Source organism: Myotis lucifugus, unplaced genomic scaffold (genome assembly GCF_000147115.1).
Source record: "Myotis lucifugus unplaced genomic scaffold, Myoluc2.0 scaffold_97, whole genome shotgun sequence".
Classification (NCBI taxonomy): Eukaryota; Metazoa; Chordata; class Mammalia; order Chiroptera; family Vespertilionidae; genus Myotis; species Myotis lucifugus.
This window is the reverse complement of record NW_005871145.1, coordinates 2,267,611-2,276,418: the sequence shown is the minus strand read 5'-3', so window position 1 is coordinate 2,276,418 and position 8,808 is coordinate 2,267,611. Positions and strand designations below refer to the sequence as shown.

The 8,808-nt window shown below is 34.8% G+C and overlaps 1 pseudogene; it reads right to left on the bottom strand.

Annotated features, from left to right (window-relative positions):
- Nucleotides 1-5,611: 5,611 nt before the first annotated feature.
- On the bottom strand, nucleotides 5,612-8,769 carry LOC102436987 (annotated as a pseudogene).
- Between the last annotated feature and the right edge of the window lie 39 nt (nucleotides 8,770-8,808).

Here is an 8,808-nt window from a genome sequence, read left to right as displayed (position 1 = left end):
AATGACTATCATCAAAAAGAGAAGAGATAAGTGTTGGTGAAGCTGTGGAGAAAAGGGAACCCCTGTGCATTGTTGACGAGGATGTAAATTGGTGCAGCCGCTCTGAAAAATAGTGTGAAGGTCCCTAAAAAAATTAAAAATAGAACTACCATATGATTCAGCATTTCCACTTCCGGGGATTTATCCAAAGGAACTAAAAACAAGATCTCGAAGAGAGTCTTGCAGTTCCATGTTCATTGCCACATCACTCAAAATAGCCAAGATATGGCAACAACCTAAGTCTCGGTCAAAAGATAAGGAAAAAAAGTATATATAACAATGGAATGCTATTCAGCCATGAAAAAGAAGGAAATCCTGCCTCTTGTGACATCATGAATAGACCTTGCAGGGGTTATGATAAGTGAAATAAGTCAGAGAAAAACAAACACTGAATAATATCACTTATATGTGAAATATAAAATAGCCAAACTCATAAAAACAGAGAAGAATGGTAGTTACCATTGGCTGGGGGCTGGGGAAAATAGGGGAGATTGTGTTCAAAGGGTACAAACTTCCAGTTACAAGACAAATAAGCTCTGGAGAGCTAATATACAGCATGGTGACTATACTGTATTAATATATTTGAAATACCATTAATACTGTTATATACTTGAAAACTTCTAAGAGAGTAGATGTTAAATGTTTCACCATGAGAAGAAAATGACAATTATGTGACATGATAGAGGTGGTAGCTAATATTATGGCGGCAATCATTTTGCAATATATAAATATATCAAATCAACAGGTTGTATACCCTCAAGTTATATCTCAATAAAGCTAGATGAAAAATAGCACCTCACACTTGTCAGAGTACTGGTGCCTATTATTAAAAAGACTCAAGATAGACCATCAAACTTTACAGGGAAGGCAGGGGAGGGTGGCAGGGGTGGAAGAGATCAACCAAAGGATTTGTATGCATGCAAATAAGCATAACTAATGGACACAGACTCTAGAGGGGTGAGGGCATGTGCTAGGGGGTGGGGGTGGGCCGGGGGAGAGGTCAATGGGGGGGGTAAGGAGACATATGTAATACTATATGTAATACTTTAAACAATAAACAATTTAAAAAAAGATAAGTGTTGGTGAGGATGTGGAGTGAAGGGAACCCTTGTACACTTCTGGAAGAAATGTAAATTAATATAATCATTATGGAAAAAGAGTATGGTGTTTCCTCATAAAATAAAAAATGAAACTACTATATGATCCATTAGTCCTACTGTTGGGTATGTATCCCAAGGATATGAAATTATGATCTTGAAGGGCTATCTGCACTCCTAAGTTTATTGCAGTATTATTCACAGCAGGCAAGGTATGGCTGCAATCTCATTGTCCTTGACTAATGAATGGACATAGAAAATGTGATACATACACAGACTCAAAAAAGAGGAAAATTCTGCTATTTACGACATCATGTTGGAGCTCGGGGCCATTAGGTTAAGTGAAATAAGCAAGACACAGAATGGGAAATACGGTATGACCTCACTGATATGTGGAAACGATATAGAAGCAGAGAGTTAAATGGTGGTTACCAGGGCCTAGGGGTTGTGGGAAATGGAGAGATGTTGGTAAAAGGGTACAGGCTTTCCGTTATGTGGAAAGCATAAGTTCTAGAGTTCTACTATATAGCATGGTGACTATAGTTAGCAATACCACATTGTATACCTGAAATTGCAAAGAGGATAGAACTTAACTCTTTTCAACACACACACAACTATGTAGAGACAATAGATATTTTAAGTAGTTTAATTGTGATTATTTCACATTATACATATGTCAAAACATTGAGCTGTACACATTAAATATATGCAATTAAAAATTAAATTTATTGCAGTGACATTGGTTAACAAAATTATATAGGTTTCAAGTACAATTCTATGATACATCTGTATATTGCACTGTGTGCCCACCACCCAAAGTCAAACCTTCTTCTGTCACCATAAATATAGGCAATTTTTGTATGTCAAAAATATCTCAATAAAACTGTTAAGAAAGTGGTGGAGTTATCATTTGGCTTCAGGCAGTCCACCTCCAGGTGTCATACTTTTAATCATTATATTCCACCACCTACCTTGAAGCTAAAATAAGTGCAGTTTATGATCACTACGTCAACTTCTTAATATTTCCTGTTTTAGGTCATTTACAAATATGTTTAAAATAAGATGTTTGGGAGACACCTGAACTGGTTTAAAATCTTCCCTCTGGTACTTCTAAGCAGAGCAACCTCAAGACATTTGTTTATTTTTCTGATCTTAGATTTTTCTTTCCCATATTTCCAATAGGAATACATAACTCCATACTATTTTTGTGAGACACAATATGATAACAACAAAAAAAGCCTTGGACACATACCAGAAGCTATCCCAGAAAATTTAAAACTTTTGCTTCATTTTCCCAGTTTTAATTAGACTAAAAGTACTTTTGAACCACATAAACCCTTCTGATTTTTTTCCATGTAGCTCCTTCTAATCCTGTTTTCCAGCCTTCATTATTCTTTCATTTCCATGTTAGCTTACTTCTTTTTTAAAATAACTCTTATCTTCAATTATTCATCTGAAATGCAAATCACTGTGTGTGTGTGTTCTGGTGTTAGAGAGAAGTAGACTAGATAAACTTACGATGGATCATGACATTCCCATTCTGTGTTAATTACATGACCCTCCTCATACACCTTTTACCTTAATATGCTTTCACATTCCTTGAACCTGGTAGTCCAGTTATAAAATATTTTCTAGTAAATATTTGAGCATTCAAGGAACATTTAATAGTGTCTTCCTTAGTAAAACCTAAACACACACACACACACACACACACACACACACACACACACACACACACACATTTAGAGACGGAGAAAGAAAGAGGGGGGAGGGAGAGAGATAATGTAATTCTACAGAGAAAATTGCACTTGCATACTATTTATAATCCAGATTCTTTTCTAGCAGCAGGTCTGATAACTTGGATCTAATGGGAATCCACCTGGTGAGCTTAGGTAACTAAAAAACAACTTGCAAGGAATAGTCAATGCTCAAAGAAATTCAGTTTTAGAATGTATTTTCTATTAAGTATTTAATCATGTGAGCCTGGACATCTCTAAGCATAATATAGCGCTAGAAATATAGATTGTGATTTGACTTGTTTGGATATTAAAAGTATTCCTTGCCTTCAAACTGTTTCTCTGAACACCCGACTTCTCATTGTTCATGTGAATATTGGTTGAGTAACTGGTGTCAATTGTCTCTGAAATAATATAATTTTTTTCTATGAATGGCTAATGAACTATGCTGAGGGAACTGTGAATTCAAGAAGCTGAAATGATAGAGCAGCAGCTGAATGACCAGAATTTTAATGAGGAAAGAGAGACAACGCTGAGAGGAAGGAATAGAGATAAAATGACAGCTGAAATAGAAGAGCACTGGTGGTGAATTATTTCTCCTTCCTTTCCATGATCCTGCCTGAATGTGTGATACCAGTGGAATATATTTTGTCTTTATTGTGTAGATAGAAGTTTGGTTGCAGTTAAAGGTAAATATAGGGATCTTTTCTGAATTTTATAGACTAATATGTTTTGAGATTATGAAAGCAATAAATTCAAGAAGTTCCCTATTGAGGGTGTGACAGGATGTTGTAAAGGGACAGGGAGACAGTGACAGGTAATTGATGCTTAGCTGGATAGCCAATTTCAAATAAGAAGAAATCATTATCAAAACTTTTGGTAAAAAATGACAAAGCGTTGATTAAGAATAAAAGTGGTTCACAGGTTACCAAGAAAGTGAGAAAACCCAAATGAAAGGACAAATAAGCTTCCTGCCATAACCACTACCATGATCACTATTCCCTTCTCTTCCCCAAAAAAGTTGGCCCAAGAATTAATTTAACCAAAGACCCCAGGCAAGGCCACTATAAAATCAAATAGAAGCATCTCATTTCAAAACTTGAATCTCTATTTACCTTATCTCTATTTACTTGTTGTCTGTAATAATGGTGATGATAATTTCAATTATTGAATATTTTACTTATATACTATTTTATGTCATTGAAGTTATTTATTTTAATAATTCAACACACATTTACTGGTTATTGACTAAATGAATGGTAGCCTACTGATTATTGGTTAAGTGAATGATAACCTGTAGTTGACAAGTGATAGAACAAATGCAAAATTATTGAAATGTTTATTGAGCCCCTCCCATGAACTGGGTGACATACACTTTATCTAGTTAATTCTCACAACAGTGTTGGGAGATCAATGTACTCCCAACAGTGATATGATGGTCTGAGGAAAAATAGTACTTGCCAAAAATCACACAGATAAGGGAGAGGTGGCTAGAATTCAAAATTAAATTTGTGAAAGTGCTTCCTACTATTTCAAAGCAGAATGTAAGAGAGCCTCTCTGTATTTCAGGAATTTAGGATCCTGCAAATTAAGGATGTATATAGTTTACTTTAGCACAGATTAAAAATTGACATATTGGGGTCAGTGAGACCCTCTGTTTTAAATACCAATAGTATCACCTATTCATTCAGTATCAGGAACTGTGAAAAGTACATAACATTTTGCTAAGTGTATTGCTAAGTGAAATTTATGTGGTTTTAGATATTGATACTATTATGTCTTAGGTTAATGGTGTTGGCCTAATTAACATCTCTATAACTCACTTTCCTCTTCTGTGAAATGGATTTACAATTAATATTTACTTCTTAGTGTTATTATGAGGATTAAAAAGTTTATGCCTATAACATGTTTAGAAGAGTGTTAGGCACACAGGAATGCTCAAATTGTAAGCTAATATAAGAATTACTAGACCTACTGATAGTGTAGTTAAAAAATATACTGAGGTCATAAGATTATTCATAACAAAGCTAGAATATAAACCCAAGCAATTTCATTTCATTTCCTCATGCTCAAGGTTTTTCAAATCTTTACTTTTAACAATTTTGGAGTCCAAGGGTTATGTGAAATCTTAACTGAAACATATCGTATAAATCATCAAGACTAGCTTGCTCATTTTTTCAAGTCAATAACACTTTAATAAGTAGAACCCATTATAACAACATCTCTTTATTACATGGATTCAAATATTAGTACACAGCAGACCAATCATGTTCCCTGATATTTAAGTCATTTAGTCAAAGCCTCTTAGTGCATCCTCAACACTGTCATTCCAAGGGGCTTCCGTGGAATTCCCTTTGCAAAGTCTTGCACAAAGACGAGGCTAAGCACCAGGAAGAAAGACTGCTGTTAGCAGTTTTATTTCATCATTTCATCATCATCATCAAAAAGCATGCAGTTTCTTCCTTCTATGTACATGGCATTGTCTAATGGGTGCTACACCCTGCCTATGGTACAAAGTTTATAAATACAATATACCAATACAAAGTTGAAGCCATTAAAAAGAGTTTAATAACAACTAGGCAATAATTGACTCTAGAGTGCTGATGGAATCTATGAGATTTAGAAATGACACACAAACTCAAACATTACAGTCAACGCTTTGCTTGAGAAGGGGTGACAGAGGAACTTTTTATGTGCTGCTGAAGTTGACAAGTTTACTTTCAACAAGTTGCTCCAAGTTTACTTTCTTTCTGCTATTATCATTAAATACTGCAAAGCATTGTGGGTGGCATCACTGTGCATAGGCACAGGAGATCCCAGAGCCATGGCAGACTACAATGGGACTGGGGGAGAGTTCAGTGAGACACTGATACTGTCCGTTGGCACTCAGTTCTTCTATATCCAAATACGTTATATTGAAACCTTGTTCCTTGGTGATTTCACTAAGCAGTTGGTTGTAATCTATATTTGGACTACTGAGGAGGCTTCTTTTCAGTAGGTTGATCTTTTCACCCTGAGAATTCTTTAAAGAATGCCAAGTACGTCCTAAAGAATGTCCTGCTGCATTTGCTAAAGAAATGTAATTTTCTGGATAAATATTACAGGATTTGTTAAGAAAAGTTTCAGCAGCATTTTTCCTGGCTTGTTTTTTTGATGTCCCCTTCCCAGTTTCCATAAATGACTCTTGCTTGCAAACTGTCGTATATTCTTTCTTATGAGCAGGTCCTCCCTCCTAGGAAAGGGTATATTTAGTAATGGTGAATAGCCATGATGAATAGCCAATTCCTGTAATCAACCAATAGGATTAAGCTGATTCATTGATTGTTTGGAAGGGTCAGACATTATGGGGTCAGACACTGCAAAGGGAATACTTGCATTGGCTTTCAGAATGTTTATGGCAGCCCCTGCAGCCCTATGTTTTGCCAGCTTCTTACTTGTACCTTCACCTGTGCAGGTTATGTCACCAACGGTTACTCTGAAGGTGAAACGGGGCACGTGGATTTGCATATTGGATCTTTCACACTCATACACTGGGAAGTTCTTGGTCTTCATGCCATATTCATGTAATACCTGAATCGGTGTTTTATCTGGCTTAGCTGTAATTATCTTCCTCAAACAAAAGGTTTCAAGCTCCTCCTGGATTAATTTCTTATCTCAATTTGTCATCTGCATATCAAAATTAGAATGCCTGAAATGGTTCAAGGACAATAACTTTAGACATTATCTGGCTTTACATAAAATAATTAGAAAAAAGAATTAGGTGAAAAAGTGGGATTGTTAACATAAATTTACTCTGTTGCTTTTACTACATTTTTATGTAAGAACTCAGGATCTAGACTCAGCAAACTCTGGGTTCAAGTTCTGGTTTGCTAAGTAGCACTTAGGTGTTCAATAGATACTTGATCAGAAAAGCCTCACCTAAATTTTTACCTCTCTAAGGTATTATTACTCTTGCATTGCTTCAAACTAAACTGCAAGTATTCCCTTTGCAGGTTCTGACCCCATAATGACTAAAAGTATTTCTCTCCATTTTAGATAACAAACAGTGTTGAAGGATATAAAGATAGGAGCTCCCACCTAAAATGGATGACTGCCTCAAGAATAGAAATGAGAGATCTCATACTTTATAGTTGAAGAGTCAGAAATACGGGCGGTAGTTTCTGGGGAATGGGAGGGGAAAACAATTCAGGTGGTTATTTCCATGCACAGGATTTAAATAATGGTTTTTTTTATGTTCATTCATATGAACAAGCAATTACTTTAAGAGTAAAAATCAGAACAGCTTTTAAAACATTATTTTTAAATAATGTTTATTTGTTTTTAAGTAAGGAAGTATTTACATACTATAATTGGAGGCATGAACCCTTATTTTTCAATGGCGTCACTATAAGCTAATTCTAAATCTTAAAGTTGCACCATAGAAATAAATTCGTTTTAAAGACCCATTACAAAGGTATTTTTAATTGAAAGGTGACACAATAACTTAAATCTATAAAATAGTAAGGAGGAGAGAATTTGAAACCTAATTGACAAGATTAGGGCAGAAGGTATAGCACACATTTTAAGAAAAAGTGGTGAGTATTAATGATACATTTTGGGTCAAAATTTATAGTAAAGAGAATTGGACCATGTGGTCACCAGATTACTGACTTAGTAACACTAACATTGAGATAAAATCAGCAGTGAATACTGCTATGGTTAATAAATCAATGGTCATTTATTGATTTGTTTGAGTTTCATTTTTGTGACAAAGTTCAGGCATGTGTCCTCATTTCACAAACGAGCTAAATTAAATTCAAAGAAATGAAGTGACTGGGACCCAAATTCACACACTGCTATAATTAGTAATAGAACCTAGGTCCCATCTGTTTGTCTTCATATAAAACTTTCCCACAAACTTTTTTTATGAATTATGCAGTGTCAAGATTCTTTATGAGTTTTGGCAAAAGGTATTGATTGAACAAATATAGAACAAAAATTCATACTTTTATTTAAACCACTGAGAAGAAATTGACTTGTAAAATTTGAAACACCGATCAAGAGCAAAACCATGAAGGGCTGACTGCTGTATGCTTCTCTTTAGAAATTTTAACTATTGCTTTATTCTGTGGTTCTTTTAAGTATATGATTATTATTGACATCCCTATAGAAAAAGCTATGCTTCTATTATACAATATCAGCATTTTACCTTCACGAGTCACTAAGATAAAAGTAAACAAGCAATCAAAAAATGATTCAAACCAATTGCATGGGACCCGTGTAGAGTTTTTGTCTTCCACTATGTAAATGTAGATGTACCACTACGTGAATCTTTGCTTCTATACATTAAACAAAAACTCTGTGTGACTAATACTTGCATCTTTAACAAACATGAGTTTGAAAAGATCCAGAGTAATGTCTTTCCAAGGATTTAGATATATTACTCTAGAATTGGAAAATATTTGGCAACTAATAATAATTTTAAAACATTTTAAATTGATTGCATGCATTCTTATTTTTAAAAGATTTTAATTGATTTTTAGAGAGAGAAGAAGGTAGAGAAACATCGACGTGATAATGAGACATCTATCAGCTGCCTCCTGCATGCCCCCTACCGGGGATCAAGCCTGCAACCTGGGCATTTGCCCAGACAGAGAATCAAACCAGTACACAGATGATGCCCAAACAACTGATCTACACCAGCCAGGACTGAATGCATTCATTTTTATTAATATCAAGATTGAACATAATGTCCTGAAAGACTGACTTATGGAGATCATCATGAGACTAATTTTAAAATTATTAAATATCAGCTATTTATTTTCTAAAACACTGGGAGCATTTCCATTCCTTAAACATACTAGTAGTTTCATGATATTGGTGTTATCATCAATCTTATCCATGAACATTTCCAACATTGACTTATGCATTGACTTATGACTTATGCATTCTTTTCC